The 18,354-nt window shown below is 51.2% G+C and overlaps 1 long non-coding RNA gene across 2 annotated transcripts; it reads right to left on the bottom strand.

Annotated features, from left to right (window-relative positions):
- Positions 1-7,792: 7,792 nt before the first annotated feature.
- On the bottom strand, positions 7,793-16,997 carry LOC113613680 (uncharacterized). 2 transcript variants are annotated; one of them, XR_003430338.1, is made up of 4 exons: positions 15,384-16,997; positions 14,733-14,833; positions 12,951-13,022; positions 7,793-12,476 (listed from the first exon to the last, which is right to left on the bottom strand). It is a non-coding gene; the product is annotated as an uncharacterized LOC113613680 (long non-coding RNA). The 2 variants fall into 2 exon arrangements; XR_003430337.1 differs by lacking the exon at positions 7,793-12,476 and having other exon boundaries at positions 12,920-13,022.
- Positions 16,998-18,354: the final 1,357 nt, after the last annotated feature.

Here is an 18,354-nt window from a genome sequence, read left to right on the forward strand (position 1 = left end):
GGAGCCTGTGCTCCGCAACGGGAGAGGCCAAAACGGTGAGAGGCCCAAAAAAAAAAAAAAAAAAAAAAAAAGAAGTAACTTTAAGTAGATAAATGTGGTAGACACTATCTTAATCAAAAGATCAAAATTAACACCATCAGTAATGGGACAAATTGAAATCATGCATTACCTGATAAGATGTAGTGAGATCACAGCATCACTTCCGTGATATTTCTGCCCAAAATGCATAACTTGAATCTAATCATGAGGAAACATCAGACCAACCCAAACTGAGGGATACTCTACGAAATCACTGGCCTATAATCCTCAAAATTTACAAAGTCATGATCGTCAAGGAAAGACTACTTTTAACATGGTCTCTTTCCACACTGAAAGAAACGAAAGCGGCATGGCAACTAAAGGCAATGCATGACACTAAATTGGGTCTTTTTGCTACAATGAATTTTATTAGGACAAATGGTGAAACATGAATAAATTATAGTAATACATCTATAATTTTTATGGTTGCGTTGTGGTTATTTAGTAGAATGTCATTGTTTGCAGGATTTATACTGAAGTATTCATGAATGGTGGGAAATCATGTCAGCAATTTACCCTCAAATGCTCCAGGAAAAAAAGTTGTTGGCACTATTCTTGGAAATTTTCTGTAAATTTGAAATGATTTGCAAGTAAGAAGAAAAAATGGTGACAAAAAGCTTATAAATATTATGCGTATGGAAAAAGTATGTGCGTGTCTATATGCTACCAGCCAAGGGGTAGAATGTTTTGGACATGCATTGTTTCTGCCTTCCCTAGCATTCATTCCTCCTTCCTCCAGAAACAGCATTCAGATTTTATTCTGGGGAACTGCCCCTCCCCAGCTCTTGGTTTCTGTGTCACTGGTGTGGGCATGTGCCCAGGTCAATCAGCACATTTCATCGTTTTGGCCACAGTCATTGGTTTAGGGAAGGGCCAAGTTAGCTTAATATAGGTTAACACGGGGATAATTTTTTTCTAAAACTATTGTGCAAGAGGTTCTGTTTTTCTCCTGGGGTTGCTTAGCTTCTAGAAAATAAACCTGGAAGTGCCTGAGACCACCACATGGAACCAGACTGTCCAGGGGGAAAAAAAGCCATTTCAAAGAAAAGCAAAAGTGAGGGACAGAGAAACTGAGTCCTTCTGACATCATTTTAGCCCACAGATCCAGCTGTACTTTGACTTTTTGGTTAAGTAACCCAAATGTATTTAACCTTCTGCATAAGCCACTTTGAGTCAGGCTGTTGGCACTTGTAACTGAAAGATTGATGACTAACGTTAGGAAATTCCTAATTCAGCTGGACTGGAGTCTGTGGGGATGGGGAGGGGGAAGAGAGTTGTGGCTGACAGACATGGCGGGGCCTCTGAGCGTCAGGATTCACTAGGAATCTTGGGGCCCTCAGGGGTGGGTACTTGAAGGTGCTTTTGAAAAAGTGGTAAGAGCAGGTGGCAGGGACACAATGACCAAGCAGTAGTCACTAGGCTTGTCCCCAACCAACCCCACCTCGTAACAGCTTGCTCCCAACTCAGAGCCCAGTGGTCACACCCTTGGCACAGCCCTAACCAGAGGTGCCTACCGGTCTGGTTCTGATCCCCACTTCCAACGCCATGGTAACTGTGACTTGCATTGCTTCACTCTGCCTCTGTTTACAAAGCACCCTCTCTCCAGTGTGTGCAGTTGAGCACCAGGACAACTCTATGAGGGTGGCAGGACTGGTATTAATCCCATTTCACAGGTGTGGAAAGTAAGGCTCAGAAACGTAAAGCAACCTGCCCAAAGTCACACAGCTGTTCAGTGGCAGAGCCAAGACTAGGGGACAGGGTTCCTCTCTCCAAGTTCAGAGCTCTCTGAGCTCTGAAATTTCTGAGAAGGGGCTGAGGGATGGGAGGTGTGGTGGAAGACAGAATCTCTCCCTTTGGATTTTGGGACTGCCCTTGAGTGAATGAGGAGGGGGCCCGGCTTTCAGGGGCACGTGAGCCCTCAGGAGAGGGGAGTAGGATGAGAGCACTGTCAGGGGTCAAGATGTTGGTTGGGGTAGGATAGGGGAGCTTCACAGAAGATATTCAATTCCCAGGGAGGAGCCAAGGGATAGCCTGACGCCATGCTTCGGGCAGGGCTCTGGGGAGTCAGGAAGTGAGGACTCCTCCCACACCCAAGGAGTGTGCTGTTCAGTGGAAGAGACATACATAGGAAACAGTAAACTAACAACACAAATACCATTAATAGTAACTATATAATACCTAGTAATTACTTACTTATGCCGGTACTGCTTTAAGTTCTCACAAAATCCACGAAAAAGTTCTATTATTAGCTCCATTTTAGAACTGAGGAAACTGAAGCACATAGAAGGAAAGTAAGTTGTCCAGAGTCACACAGCTGGGAAAAGGAGGGGTTAGGATTTGAACTGGAAGTTGGAGCCCAGAGTCCAAACTCTCAAGAGCTCCACTTACTTCTAGCATATTCACTGAGCACCCACTCTGGGCCAGACCCTGTGCTGGGAGCCAGAATGAAGATGACAGGCCAGGGCTCCGTTGCAGGGTGGGATGGGGGAGAGCAACCAGCCAGGCTGGGCTTGGGCTCTGGTAGGGGAAGTGTGGGTCCTGTGGGAGAACCCTGATGGGGGCAGGTACCCAAGGTGAGTCTGGGCAGGATGAGGCGTCCGAGACACATAAGGGGGAGTAGGAGTGAGACAGTAGGTGGAGGGCAGGATGCTCCAGGCAGAGAAGGAGTGGCCAGCACCTCAGTGCCTCCGAAGCCCTGTAAGGGCATCAGAGTTAAAGGGCTCCTGACGAAGGGCCGGCCTGGAGGGCAGCGGGGGCCCATTTCAGAACTGTATGCCAAAGAAAGGGGGCCTGGGGTCAGGCAGGAAAAGCCCGGGATGTTAGACTCCGAGAAAAACGAGTCTGGGTAAGTGACTGAGGATAGTGACCGGCCGGGGAGGGGCGCACGTGGCGGAAGCGGGAGACGTCTACGTGGGAGAGTCACCCTGGAAGAGTTGGCGGCGGGGCTGGGGGCTGACGGGGCTGGACTCGCGCGGAGCCCGACGCACTCGGCCCGGGGCCCAGGAAGGCGGCTCGGGGCTCGGGTCCTGCCCAGGCGAGGGTGCCACTGCGCCTGGGGCAGAGCGGGGTGGAAGGAGCCTGCACGAGTTCGGAAGGCCACTCTGGCCTTTTGGGGAAGCGGTGGACGTGGGCAGGGAGAGCAGTAGGGAGGCTGCTGCAGGGCTCCGCAGAGGTGGCGAGGCAGGCAAAGAGCCGGCGGCTCGAATCTGAGCCATGGATGGAGAGATTTTAGAGCGGGGAGAACTCCGAGCCCAGTGCGATGGCCGTTTGTGGTGGGGGTTAAAAGCCCCCTGGCTGTCGGATTTTAGTTTGAGGCAGATGTTGCCACTCCCTGGCGATGAGACAGAGGGCAAGTTACTTACCCTCTCTGTATCTCAGTTTTCTCATCTGTAAAGTGGAGCTAATGATATAGCTCACATGGTATATTTCACAGGGCCGTTGTGAAGACTGAGGCAATGTAAGCGCAGGGGCCTGGTATTCAGTAAGTCCCAAGTAAACTGTAGCGGTTATTATTCTGTAGTTTAGGCTGTTTTGCAAACATTTAATTGTGAAGGAAAGAGCCTTTCGGAGGGGCATAAAAGATCTTGGGTTCTGGTCCTAGACGCTCCCTCACAAGCTGGGTGGCTTTGGAGAGAAGTGCCCTGGGCTTCTAGGTCCTGTCCCTATTATGGGAACACTAATAACTCCCACACCAGACTTGGGGTAGAGCAGATGGGACAGTGTGTGAGCAGGATCTGTGATCCACTGGGAGAGGCTGCACTGGAGGGTCAGTCCAGCTGGCACAGGGGCTTCCGCTGGACAGGCAGGGCTGCGAGATCTTAGCCCCTGCCCCCCACCATGGATTCCCTTTAGGGATTTCTTTATCTGCTGTGGAATGCAGCCATGTTAGGCCATAGGGAAAAATGTTTCTCACACTCTTAGTATCAGCAATCCCTTAATGGGTCTTGTGCTCACACACCAACCTCCAAGTTGAAGCAAATTTTAAAAGAACATTGTATTTCTAAAATAATACAAAATGTAACTTTGCAAAAGTAACATGAAGGATAGGACTTCCCTGGTGGCTCAGTGGTTAAGAATCCGCCTGCCAATGCAGGGGACACAGGTTTGAGCCGGGAAGATCCCATGTGCCGCGAGGCAACTAAGCCCGTGAGCCACAACTACTGGGCCTGCGCTCTAGAGCCCCCTGCGTCACAACGACTGAAGCCCGTGCGCCTAGAGCCCGTGCTCCACAACAAAGAGAAGCCACCGCAATGAGAAGCCCGCGCACTGCAACGAAGTGTACCCACTGCTCACCGTTACTAGAGAAAAGCCCGTGTGCAGCAGCAAAGACCCAACGCAGCCAAAATTAAATAAATAAATAAATTTATTTTTTTTAAAAAGGTAATATGAAGGATAAATGTTTCTTATCAGTGAGAGAGGATACTGTCTGAAAATTTCCACCAGTGTATCTATGCTCTGTGTGACAATAAGGTGGCATGAGTTCTCACATCCTGTCAATTTCTTTTCTTACTCTTTATTTGTGCTAAATTAGAAAATCCTAAACCACAATTATAGGTCATTAGAAATGGCAGCAAATATTTGGTGGCTGTCAGATGGCTGTGGATTCAAACCAAACAAGAATCTATAAATCACAGAGCTGTTTCTCCCTGAAGACTGTTTTCCACTCTCTTGGACACTAGGTCAACAGGTACAAAGTTTCCAGAAGTTAGAAGACAAGACTATATCACCTTGAGAAAGACAGAGGCTGACAAACGGAGCCATAATCCTCTCTTTGGTTGAATTTGACTCTGGAAAGAATTCTTTAAATTCTGATGTAATATTTGGATGTGGTTTTTAAATAATCTTAATAATATGTCACTGATTCCTTTCTCCTGCTCAGAAACAAAAATCACCAAGTGTTAAGAAAGAATCAGACTCTCATAATGGAGCAGTCACAATGCAGTTTTGTTTTAAGAAATTCTGTTAACTTGATACTCATCAGTGAATGTAATAATTTGGTGATTTCTGGGCAATACAGATGTTGAACATACTGCCATCTGAGCAGGACATATAAGATCTTAGAAGTGGTCTCGAGTGGCATTATCAATGCCGTGAAAAATGGCTTTATCTCATCATTCTTTTCAAAACTCCTTGTGGGAACCCTTTCCTTCCACAGCTAGACTATCTTAGGGTGGAAAAGTGGGCTCTGGAACTTGCCGTCCTTGTCTTTGCATAGGATGCTGAGAAGTATTCTCAGTGAACGAGATTGGATCATAGTCACAATTTTTAGTATTTCCCTCAACTCTATATTGGGTAGGACAGAGATCCAGAATAATAGTAATTTAAACAGGACAGCAATTTATTTCTTTTCCATCTAAAAGTCCAGAGACAAGTAGTCCAGTGCTAGGAAGGTGGTTCTTCTGTATTAGCTTGTCCAGAAACCCAGGCTCTTTCTGTCTTGCTGTTCTGCTACCTTAAGACTTGCCCTCATCTGCATGCTCCAGGCTGGCTCACCAAGACATGAGGTTCCAGGCAGTAGATGGAGGAAAGTGGGTGGAAATGTATGTCCCTATAAGGACCTGAAAGTCACACTTCAGCTCACATCCCTTTGGCCAGACATTGTTGCATGACCACGTCTAGCTGAAAGAAAGGATGGGAAATGTAGTTTTTATTCTGAGGGGTCATGTATCCAGCTAAAAATTGGGAATACAATTACTGTGAGAGAGAAGGGGAAAGGGATATTGGGGGCAATAGCTGGCATTGCCAAAATGCTGGTGAAAGTTCAGGAAACAGATAGGAATTGGCTTTCAAGAACAACTTCTTTCATCCTTGGAGGAATGCCTTTCCTGATGCTCCCTCAGTGGTGATTGCCAAACAATCCTTTCAATGCATATCACGCTTCACAAAATGATCACTTGAACTTCCCTGGTGGCGCAGTGGTTAAGAATCCGCCTGCCAATGCAGGGGACACGGGTTCGAGCCCTGGTCTGGGAAGATCCCACATGCTGCGGAGCAACTAAGTCCGTGTGCCACAGCTACTGAAGCCCGTGTGCCTAGAGCCCATGCTCCGCAACAAGAGAAGCCACTGCAATGAAAAGCCCACGCACCGCAACGAAGAGTAGCCCCTGCTCGCCGTGGCTAGCAAAAGCCCACGTGCAGTGACGAAGGCCCAAAGAACCAAAATTAAATAAATAAATATTTTTAAAAAAAATGATCACTTAAGCAAGGAATCTTTTTTTCCTGAAGCATGGGCTTTAAGTGATAAAGCTAAAAGTTATCAAATGCTTTTCTCTGATATATGAACTACACATATGCTAAGAGTGTTTGGACTCTGCACATCATTGATTTTAACCAACTTCACACACATGGGTCACCTCTCTTTTGAAAAGCGAGATGAGATAAAGCTATTTCTTCAAGTCATTGGTTATGCCGCTTGAGACCAGTTCTAAGATCTCAAGCAGCTTGTTTAGATGCCAATATGTTCACTACCTGTGATAGTCCAAACCTAAACTCAGGAGACCAAAAATTTACGATTTTATCGAAGAGTATAAGATAGAAGGACTGGGCTTCCCTGGTGGCACAGTGGTTAAGAATCCACCTGCTGATGCAGGGGACACGGGTTCGAGCCCTGGTCCGGGAAGATCCCACATGCCACGGAGCAACTAAGCCCGTGTGCCATAACTACTGAGCCTGCGCTCTAGAGCCCGCGAGCCGCAACTACTGAAGCCCATACGCCTACAGCCTGAGCTCTGCAGCCAGAGAAGCCACAATGAGAAGCCCGTGCACTGCAACGAAGAGTAGCCCCTGCTCACCGCAACTAGAGAAAGCTGCGTGCAGCAACAAAGACCCAGTGCAGCCAAAAATAAATAATAAAATAAATGAATAAATTTATTTTAAAAAATAGAGGGATTTATTAAAACCAAACTGTTTTCTCATAATGCATGCCATTGATACTATGTGATGCCCAACACTGCCATTTGATGAAGGAAATTTGCCAAAAGCTAGCTCTGCATGCTCCCTGAGAAAAATGTGTGTCATTAATAACACAGCTGTTTTACAAGCTTCTCAGATAGTGTTACTTGTATCTGTGTTTTACTAAGAGGAATGCAATTTTGAATGCTGCCTACGTAGTTTTGTTTTTCTTCCTGCCTTTAGTGGGGAAAAAAATCCATCAGTTTTGTCCTGGAAAGCTTATTTTACTTCTGCTCCGGAAAAAAAAAAAAAAAAAGAAGGCTCTAATGGTTTACCAGAAAGGTCACTGTGCTTTGTTTGAAAATGATGTGAAAGGCTTCGTGGCTTTATGCCACTATTTGACAAAGTTTCATAACACACAACACGCTGGGGATTACGATGGGACGGATAGCCAGTCCAATGGAGTCCAGTGTTGGTAATTCAACATCATACTAGTTACACTTTTCTTTCTCAGTTGCTTGTGTGAAATCATCATACATGTCTGAGTTCTTAGAGATTTACATTTTTTTTGGAACCAGAATCTTCACTATTTACTTTTGTAACCCTGTTCTCAGTTGTAGTATTTGGGTTACTATTTTCATCACTTTTCTTCAGTTTTAATAAGCCACTTTTTTTTTTTTACATCTTTATTGGAGTATAATTGCTTTACAATGGTGTGTTAGTTTCTGCTTTATAACAAAGTGAATCAGTTATACATATACATATGTTCCCATATCTCTTCCCTCTTGCGTCTCCCTCCCTCCCACCCTCCCTATCCCACCCCTCTAGGTGGACACAAAGCACCGAGCTGATCTCCCTGTGCTATGCGGCTGAATAAGCCACTTTTGAACCGCTAACTTATTTGAGTTGAGGACACTACACATCACAAATTCATAACCAAAAACCCATAAAGGGTATTAAAAACATTGCCTGAGACAAACTGCCAAGATTGATCAACCGAATTCAAACCTTGTATCGTGTACAATGTTGAAGAATGTGACAGTTACTAAGAACATAATGGGATTGCAGTGAAAGTCTTAATTTTGCAATTCAAATTTATGAGTAAAATAATTCCATCCTTTCTTCCTTGGAGACCTCCAACACCTATGGACCACTGATGGGGAAAACACAGGTTATATCCTCAAGGAACCCCAATCTTGTGGAGAGACACAGTCCCTGTCCTCAAGGAGCCCTAAGTCTGAACAAGGAGACGTACTCCTACCTTTAATGGGAGGGATACTGCTTTCTCCCCCAGGGAGAAGAGGGAGGCAGGTCACATCTTAGACATGCAGACTGGTGATATCAAGACTGGTCTTCGGACAATGGACAGGAAGAGCCTAGAAGGCTTCAGAAAAGGAGGACTGTGGTCCTTTGCAGAGAGAAGACCACTAAGAAGGGTCCTGGGACAGAGCTGATGGTGCCCTGGAAGTGGGTCCGGCTCAGACATGGATGTCCACTCTGATGATGGGTGCCCAAGTCCCTTATCCATTGTCTCCACAGCGGCTGATAGCAGCTGACAAGCAGTGAAGGGACAGGGAAAGACAGGAGACAGAAAGGTACACACAGAGAGACGGATGTGGAGAGAATCAGCCAGAGATGCCAGGAGAAGACCTGAGCTAGAGAGATACAGAATAGATAGAAGCAGAGACGTCCCTACCCTCGGCCCTGCCCCCTCCCCGAGCCCCGGCGCCCCGCTGGCCTACTCCATTTCCATCTTCCTGTCTCTGAGCTCCCATCCAGGCTTTGGCATCACCTCACTAGGTGTCAGATGCAAACCAGAACCAAGATTCACATGTCCTAGGTCACTGCGGGGGACGCTGTCTGGGAAGGGAGGAGAGCGAGAGTGGACATAGCCCCCATCTACCATGTAGTACTGGCAGGAGCAGGTGGGTGAGGCCAGGCGGACCTGGACTTTGTTCACCTCTGTGTGCCTAGGGCCTGGCACAGTGCTGGGCCCAACAGGTCTCTCAGTAGTGGCTGCTGACTGACTGAATGGGTAGTACCCAGTCAGGATAGAGGATGGGCTATAGCATAGTGCTGAGAGCCTGGATTCAAATCTCTTCTGCAACTGCCTACCTGTGTGACCCTCAGCAAGTTACTTGACCTCTCTGAGCCTCAGTTTCCTCATCTGTAAATGAGGATAAGGATGTTAACAGAACCTACATCATAGGATTGTTGGAGGCATTCAGTGAGCTACTACCTGGCATACAGAAAATGCCAGGTAACTCTTAGCCTGTATCACGGGGGTGCATCATGGGTAGCATTTTCCTGTGTCTATTACATGCACGTGTGTGTGCTCGGTGGGGATGTGGTGTGTTTGGGGGGTTGCTTCTGGGCTGGGGGACAGTGTGGGAGGCGGGTAGTGTAGTGCGATGCGAAGAGGGCTAACTCTGTGGCCAGACTCACAGCTTCCCCACTTCCTCGCTGGGGGTCCCCAGCAAGGGGCTTCCCCTCACCTACAGGATGGGTATAAAACCTTCCTTGGGGGGTTGTCAGGGCCTCTTGAGACACGACTGAGGACTGTAATTCTTCCCGGTGTTGTACGTGGTCTAGTGGCTGTGTTGATTTGCAAGTAAGGGACACGGAAGGTGACAAAAAGAAGACTGATCAGGCTGTTGGAGCACGTGGGTCCCTCTGAGCTTTAGGAAGGGGGTTTGGGGCAATGCCTCGACCCTTCTGGGTCTCAGGTCCTCCATCTTAATAGAGGTATTAAGACTGACCTCCCAGAGCTGTTGTGAGGGTTAGATGGGATGACGTGTGCGGTGCTGTCAGCTCACAATAGTTCCTCGGCAGAGGGAGGGAGATGGCATCTCTAGAGTCCTTTCCAGCTGGTGCCTGTGGTCCATTTCCAGCCATGTGATGCTATGATTTTTAGCCTACATGCACACAGATGAAGTATATGTGTTTGTGCAAATAGCCACTTCTTCACACTGTGGGGAGTGCCCCTTGGCATCCATCCTGGGTCTCTAGGACCTGTCGAGAAGAGTGGTTAAGCCAGTGAGCTCTGGAGCCAGGCTGCCTTAGTCTGAATCCCAGCTCAGCCACGTCCTGGCTTTGTGACTTCAGGCAACTGACTTAGCCTCTCTGTGCCTCTCTTTCCTCTCCTGAAATTGGAGACAATCATAGCACCCACCTCCGAGGGTTTTGTGAGCAGAACATTAGTTCAAACGTGTGCTTATGGCGTAGCCTGGGACAGACTCTGCTGTTATTCCCAAGTCGAGCTGGGCCTGAGGGCTGTGCTCTGCTGCACGATTCCCACGCCTTTCCCGGCCAACAGATAGCTCATCCCCTGGAACAGTCCTTTCCAAGCTCTGACCAGTCTCCCTCAGGCAGGAGTTCCTAGAAGGGTGCAACCTGGGGCAACATGGCCAGTGCAAGCTGCGAAAATAATCACGCTTCCAGGGAGGCCCCAGGAGGGACAGACATTTTGGAAAGTGAATGTTTATGAAGTTCAGCTCCGGGGCTGCGGGGGCGGGGGGGGGGGGGCGGCGCAGGGCGGGAGAAGAAGGAGCCTCTCTCCACTCCTCTCCCTTCTCATCCCCCCTCCCACGGAACCTCAGAACAGCCAAGGGACCTGAGGGGGTGGTGGGAGTGGTCTTTGGCAGGGTCAGAGGTCTGACATTCTGAGGTTCAAATCTCATATCTCACTGCTCCTTCCTGCCCTTGCCCTGCCAGTGACATCAGGAGGAGAGAGTGCAAAGGGGCAGGAAGGCCGGGGCAGTGTGATGGGAGTGAGGGAAGAAAGCGGCTGTCAGAGATGCAGGGGACTGCTGCGCCCAAAGTAAGCAGGAGGCCATGTGCACGTGCAAAGGGGAGTGTATCTGAGTGTGTGAATGGGTGTGTGTGAGAGAGAGCCACGTGAGTTGGTGGGTACAGGTGAGTGCATGTGTGAGTGTCTGACTGGGAAGAGAACCATAGACCAACCTCACCAGCAGGGACTTTTTCAGTCCAGACTCCGATTTTACAGATGAGGAAACTGAGACTCAGCGGTGGGAAGTGAAAAAAGGCCCAAAGTCACTAGGCAAGTCCGGTCCTAGACCCTGGTCTCTAGACAACGAATCCAGGGCTGAGAGGGAGATGGAGGAAGGTGGGGGGCAGCAGACACATTCGAAAGGAGAGGATTGGAAACTTTTCTAACTCCAGCCCTTCCCCTCCAGCTCCTCTCCACCCCCAGTTGTTTCTTCAGGCTGGAGAAGGAGGCAAGACAGGGCTGCCCAGGAGAAGAAGGAGGGGAGGAGGGGGCCGGAGGCAGCTTTGCAGGGTGCGGGCGCCCTGTGGGAAGGGTCCAGGCGCCGGCCCCCTCCTTTCCTGCAGACGCGGACTCCCCAGCTCAGCCGGGCCCTGTCGTCCTTGGGGCCCTCGGCGGCGGCCGCGGCCTCTCTCTTGCTCTCTTGCCAGACCCAGCCTCCAATGTGGGGAGGGCCTTCCAGAGAGAGCTTGGGGGGCTTCCCAGCCTGGCAAAGCGAAGCCCTAAAACTGAGGAGAGGATTAGCCTAAGCCCACCAAAGTCCTGGCCTTCCCCTACCTGCCCCTCCTGTTTCCCCACCTGGGAAATGGGAGAAAGGACAAGAAATTCGATCTGTGTGTGATGTGTGAGGTGGCGTCTGGGGGAGTCCTTTAAGCCTCTCCTCCCAGCACTGGCGAAGCAGGGCCTCATTGCTGTCTTGCACAGGGCCTCCCTCCCCCTCCTCCAGAGCCCCCTGCCTGGGAGGGGCTCCCTCTGCCCTTCGTTTGGGGGAGGATGGGAAAAAGGGTCCACGCCGGCGAGGAGACGCTACAGCCAGAGCAGGCACTCCCGATGACTCACAGGCCCGGAACGCCTTGGGGAGAGGCAGCCGCAGCGGGACAGCCCCCTGCTCAGCTGGGGCAGCTGGAGAGGACCCAGGACCTGGGGGGCGGGGAGGCGAGGGGAAGGCGGGAGGTCAAGAGGCAGAGCCCCGGAGAGGCTGCAGCCTGGAGCCAGGATTGAAGGAAAGGTCACTGAGAGGTGCCTGAGGGAGGGGAGACAAGGTGCCTCTCCACTGCCATCCTGGCCATAAATCCCACTCTCTACAAGCAGCAGCGATGAAGGCTCCACAGAACAGAAGACGCCCCCGCCCGGCCTTCAGGAAACTCCCTTTCTCGAGAACCGTCTGAGAAGAGGAGCATGTCCTGCGCCCTCCCTTCCTGGGTCTGAGAATGATGCCTCCAGTCCTGAGGAAGCAGGGGGGTGGCTTCAGTGGCCTCCCTGGCTTCTTGCCCGCTCCAACTTGCTTCACCGTCATGCCCCCCTCCAATTACGGGCCTCTTGTTTGGGAGGGGAAACTGAGGCCCAGAGTGGTCTGGGGACACAGGGAACACCACTGCTTCCCCAGGTCTGCCTGACCTGGCAGAGTTCTGGGCTCAAGGGGCCTGTGTCCTTCTGCTCTTCCTCTCCCCAGCAGAAGATGCAGCTGAAGACTTCAGTCTACGTGGCAGGCAGAGGGGGCCTGCGAGGGAGAGGAGCTGGGAATGAGGTCAGCGGGTTGGACAGGCCAGGCCGTGGCTGTGAAGGCATCTGGGCTGCAGCAGTCTGGAAGGTAGGGGCCTCTGGGCCAGGCCACTCCCAGACCCAACCCGCCGTCCACCCGCCCACCATAGCCTCTTTCCCGTCTGCTGCTCCTCCCCTCTCTGCAGCCCACACTCCGCCCAGGCCAGATGGTTCACATCAAGCATCTTCCATGTGGCAGTTCCACCCTGCCCACCATGCTCCCTTCCCCCTCTAGCCACATGGCTCTGTGTAGAGTTGGGGAGCAACTCTCTTGCCCTGCCTCCCCACTCCAGGTCTGGGTGGGATCCCTGTATCATATCCCTGTATCATGTTAACCTACCCCCCCCCCCCCGCTGCTTCCCTGGCCCCCCCAGCTCCCCCCCCCCCCGCCCCCCCCCCCCACCGCCTTCTTGAAGTACAGCAGAGATCTTACCTCTAATCCCTGAATCTCAGCTGTGTGACTTTAAGTAAGTCACTTCCCTTCTCTGGGCCTTGGTTTTCTCCTCTGTGCAAAGAAGGGAGGACAGGGCAGAATAAGCTCAAAGCTTCCTTCCAACTGAACATCTATTGTTCTATGATATTCCCACCTTGAAACTATAAGGTTCTGGATCTAGTGGAAGTTGAACACCAACTTTGGAGGGGTCATCTGGTCTACCTCCTTGCCTGTGCCCAAGCCGTATTTTCTTGTTGAGCCGAGATCCACAAATCTCACTCACTTATCTTGTACCTCCTCCTCCTCCCACGGGCCCCAGCCTTCTAACTTGAGTTCGTCTGCTGTCAAGGTGTAGGTTCTCTGGACAAGTCCTTGGCAAAAGGCTCACTACCATACCTTACTCAAAAGCAGTAACTGGCTCTCTATGGCCACCAAATTGATTATGAATTTCTCTCCTTGAATTCCAAGCCTCTAGAAGTTGGCCCCAGCCTATCTCTTATAGCCTTCTCTTCCACATCTCCTCTGCCCCAGGTGCGTTCTCTCTGTCTCTGTATGTGTGTGTGTGTGTGTCAGCCTTCCCAGGTTTGGGGATGCCTTCCCTCCCATTCCAACCTTGCATTTCAAACCCTCCCAGGCCCAGCTCAAAAGCACACACTCCTCCAGAAAACCTCCCTTGTCTCCCATTGGCATCCTCGTCCTCCCTTGCAGCTCTCTGGAGGCTTCCACTTACCTTGCTGGATAAGGAGGTCTTATCACTACCCTATTTCACAGATCGGGAAATGAGGTTTAGAGAAACGAGGTGACTTACTCAAAATCACACAGCCAGTGCTGCCTCGGGTGAGAGGCATTTTGGGGTTTATTTTATTCCCCTTCCTGACTCTGCACCCTCTGAGGGCAGAAGTTGTCCCAGAGCTCTCCCCAGTGCAAGGCTGGCCCCAGGAGGTCTGCAGTAACCATTCACTGAATAGAATTGACTAGAATGTCTGCAATAGGCGCCAATCTCAGGATCTTCTTCCCTAAACAGGGTCCCTGTCCGGCCTCCTCTCCTCCAGGATACCATACCATTCAGTCTCTCTGGTCAGAAGAACAGGAGTCATCCCTGCTCTTCACCTCCACACTCCCTCATCCAATCTAATCCCAATGCCTATAAATTCTGCCTCCCAAACCCCTCTTGAATCCACCCCCTTCTCTATCTTTATCCTCTTCCACCTGGTCCGGACTCTCATCACCTCTCACCTGGGCACCTGCAGTAGCCACTTGCCATCACAGCCATCTTTCAGTACCTGCTCCCCTGAGTGACCATGATGACCTCTGACAAATGCAGACCTGATTGTGAGCCTCCCTGCTTCAGACCCTCTGTGGGGCCCAAAGCTGTAAGGACAGAGACTAAAACTCCTGATACGGCTTCCTTGGCCCGCCTGGCCTTTGCTTCCTGTGCTCCAGCCACACTGTCCTTCTCCGGATTTTGTTAGCATCTAGAACTCGCCATGCTCCCTCCTGCCTGAGATGCCTGACACTCAGAGCTCTGTGTTCCTTTCCTTCCTAACCTTTACAGTTGCAAGTACATGTTTATTTACATGACTTCATTCATGTCTGTCTCTACTAGACATAAGCTCCATGAGAACAGGCACTGAGTGCCCAGTGCCTAGCAAAGTGCCTGGCATATAAGGATGCTGAATGAATGATTCTGGATCCTTCCTGTGTCCAAGCCAGACTCTGTCCAAAGGGCTGCTCTGCCCAGAACTGGTGCAACTGAGCAAAGTGGGATCCACCCCTGCTCACCTTCCCATCCAGGAAACTCCAGAATCCCAGGTTTGCCCAGAGGAAGAACTGGTGGCTGATGTAGACGAGGAAAGACACCAGATATCTGTGGCTGAGGATTTCTTGTGGGAAGATGGGAGTGAGGTGAAGTCAGATTAGGATTTGAACAGGTGCCTCTGGCCCACACAGGCTGCCCCTTCATTCTTCTTTTTTTTTTTTTTTTTCTCAAATCCAAGGGTCAAAGAAACCTTTGCATCTAGCCCCTGAACACTTCAACCAGACAGCCGGTGGTGATGCAAGCCTTACCCCACCTTGATCCCCCCTCTCCTAGACTGCTGACTCTCTCTCCTCTGGTGGAGTCCATGCACGCAGGAGACAGCCACCACCCCCCAGGAATGGATGGAGCACCAGAGATGCCAGAAGAGAATACGAGAGAAAAAAGAGGGAGGGAGAAGGAGTGTGTGGTGGAGGGGTGGGCCAATGGGACAGAGGCAGAGGAGAGGAAGAAAAGAACTAAGAAAAAGAAGAAACATATGTGAAGAGGAAAAAGGTTAAAAGGTGGGGGGAGATAAAGGAATAGAAAAAAGAAAAGAAGCAGGGGATGGGATAAAACGAGGGCAGAAGTGAACCAAGCCAGACAGGGGAAAATAACAATTCAATGGATTCACTCACTCAGCCTTTAACAAGAATTGACTCAGCCTTCAGACACTGCAAATGGGTCCAGTGATCTGATGATGACCTTGACAGGTCCCTGCCTGGGGAGCTCACACGTCAGCAGGAAAGATGGGCTTTGTGATCACAAGAGTGGACACTAGGACTGTGGCCCCCAAGCCTGACGACATCCCCATCCAGCACATTATTCTCAGTTGGGACCTGGCTGCAACCTGGTGGGGCTGGAGTGGGCCTGGGGAGTCCTAACGCCACCTAAGGACCATGCCCCATCCCTTCTCTCCCAGCTTGTCCCAGCTCCTTCCCTGGCTCCTCTGCCCCAGTTTCCCCCTCTTGGCCTGGGAGGTCCTGGAGAACGTGACGGGATCTGCAGGACTAGAAATGAAGCTTTCTCTTTAAGAGCACGGACTGAAGGTTCGCTCTAGAAGAAAACGAAGTGAAGACAGGGACTGGATGTGGACATTTGAGAAGAGGAAGTTCGAAAATGTCACCCTGAAAAAGAGCTGCAGTGAGAGAAGCAGAGTCCCGTGAGAAAGAAAGAGGAGGGAGGCCAGGGGCAAAACGACAGACAAGGGTGGGGTGGGGGAATGTAAGAAAAGAAAGAAAAAGAGAAGGAAGGAGGGAGGGAGGATGAGGCATCTTACAAGCTCTCCTCCCCTTCGGAGCTAAACTCCTCCCCTGAGTTGTCTGCACTCTGACCCCATTTCCTGGCCTCCCACTCACTCCTCAGCCAGCTCCAGTCCAGGTTCCTCGTCCATCACTCCACCAAAACAGCTCACACTTAGGGCACCAATCACTGCCATGTTGCTTAATCCAGTGACCATTTTACTCCCTATCATACTAAGTCTCTCTGCAACATATAACTCTCCCTCCTTCTAGAACAATCTTCCCCCTGCATACATGACACCCGCAATCCTCTCCTCCTTGCCCTCCTACTTCTCCCACTCTTGTCCTATCTCCTGTGCAGGCTCCTCCTTCCCTTCCCAACCCTTAAACCCTGAGGGTCCTCAAGGCTCAGTTCTAGCCCTTCATATCTCCTCCCTCCATACTTTCTCGGGAGATAACTCCGTCCACATCATCACCCTATGGAGGCGGGGGTCCCACATTTGTCTCTCCTCTGGACTCCAGACTCAGACACCTAAGGGTTCCCTCCATGTGTCTGACTGGGTGTCTCATAGGCACCTAACACTCAACACGGACAAACTTAATTCATCATCTTCCCTCTAAACCTGGAAAGGATGAAGAGAGGAAGGGAAATCTCAGGCCAAAGGAGTTGGGTTGAGGCTGAGGCATTGAAAGCTGTGCCTGGAACCTAAGGACCAAAAGACCCAGAAAGTGCAAATGAAAAGGAAGAAGAGAGAACCCCCCACTCCTGGGGTCTGTCCCCAGCTCTGCCCGCAGGGGTCCTCATACAAACCGTGCAGGCTCCATGAATGGCGACATATGGACACCAAGTTCTTCACTGCAGCCTCACTCTTACACCCCCTCCCCTTCTCTGTCCTCAACCCCTCTCCCAGGGACCCTCTCTCTATCACCAGTCTGGGGCGGAAGAGCATTCTGAAGGGTCAGATCAGGGAAGGAGGGCCACGGAACCTCAGCAGGGGGACCAGAGAGCTGGAAAGGGCTGTCAAACTGCTCACCAGGTACACCAACACCTGGGCTGACTCTTCTCTTTTACCCCACACCGTGCAGTCCAGACCGGGACTTGAGGGGCTCCGGGGGAGGGGGAGCTGGGGAGCACAGGCGCATTGAGGGAGGGCACTTGGGGAAATTTGGAGAAGGAGCGAACTCAGAGCTCAGCACTTTCTTCCTTCTGGTTTTCTTCTTGAGGAATTTTTTTTCCCTAAGCGCTGATGACTTTACCATTTCTTGGGGGTGGGGGGGAGGAGATTTTGGCTTTTGCTCCCCCCACTCCAAATGCCAGACAAAGTCTTACATTCCACAAGAAGCCAGAGCTTCAGAGTTTCCTAAAGATGAGGTGGCGTCTCCTCCCGCTCCGGCCTCAGCTCCTGCTCTCCTTCCTCCCCCCACAAGTCTCAAGCCCTCAGTTCTGGCCAAGGAGGCCCAGCCAGGCTGGGAGGAGACCCCAAGCACATTCTTCCTCTCACTGTCATGCTGCAGAAATTAAAGACACATCTTGGGGCTGGGCGCCCGCCAAGCGTTTCAAGTCGAAAAGTGGCAGAGGAGGCCCTGGGCCTCAGCTCTATGCCACGTGTAAAAGATGCTTGGAAGCCTTCTGCCCACAACTCCTGGGACGGAGGTCTGCAACCGGACATGGGGGTGGTGGCTATCGCACACCATACGCACAAAGCCCACCCCCCAATCCTAGGGGTCCCTAAACATTCTTCAGAACCACAGGCCCACGATGTAGCACGTCCCAATCCACGTCTCTGAGTCTTAATCTCCTTTAAGGTGGTCAAGTGAGCACGGCCTGAACAGGGCGCATGTGGGGAGGGGGCTGTAGGTGGGAGTACTTCTGGCTGCAGAAACGCAGCAAGCAGGGAGGTGGGCAGGTCACAGCAACCCTCACCTCCAGCCTGTGACTCTCCACCCCAGACAGCCATTCCAAAGGGGTGACCGCGCTGAGGGGCAGGGCTCGCGTCCCCCGTTAGGGAGGGGGCGCTCCTTGTCCCTGACCCACACTGGAGGGGGCAGGAACTGCCATCTCAGCCCCTCAGCCCCCAGTCCTGCCCTGCAGTAGCTGGCACCAGACGGGGGCAGATACTGGGCCGCAAGCTGCTGCCACATGGTGGGGATAATTGATGAAGGCCTGTCCCTCCATTGCTGTCTCCAGCCCTGCCTCTCTGGAAACTCTATATTTTCCCTTTAATTATAGCCCCTGCAGTCTCCCTCTGCTGCCCCACCCGCACGGCTCATCCTGGCTGCCCACGGCCAGGCGGCCAGCCGACGTGGCTCCCTCCCCTTCTGTTCTCTTGGTCTTTTTTTTTCCTTTGCCTTCGTTGCACAAAAGCAG

This window comes from Aethalodelphis obliquidens, unplaced genomic scaffold, assembly GCF_003676395.1.
Source record: "Aethalodelphis obliquidens isolate GAN/ISIS:26980383/991018 unplaced genomic scaffold, ASM367639v1 scaffold89, whole genome shotgun sequence".
NCBI lineage: Eukaryota > Metazoa > Chordata > Mammalia > Artiodactyla > Delphinidae > Aethalodelphis > Aethalodelphis obliquidens.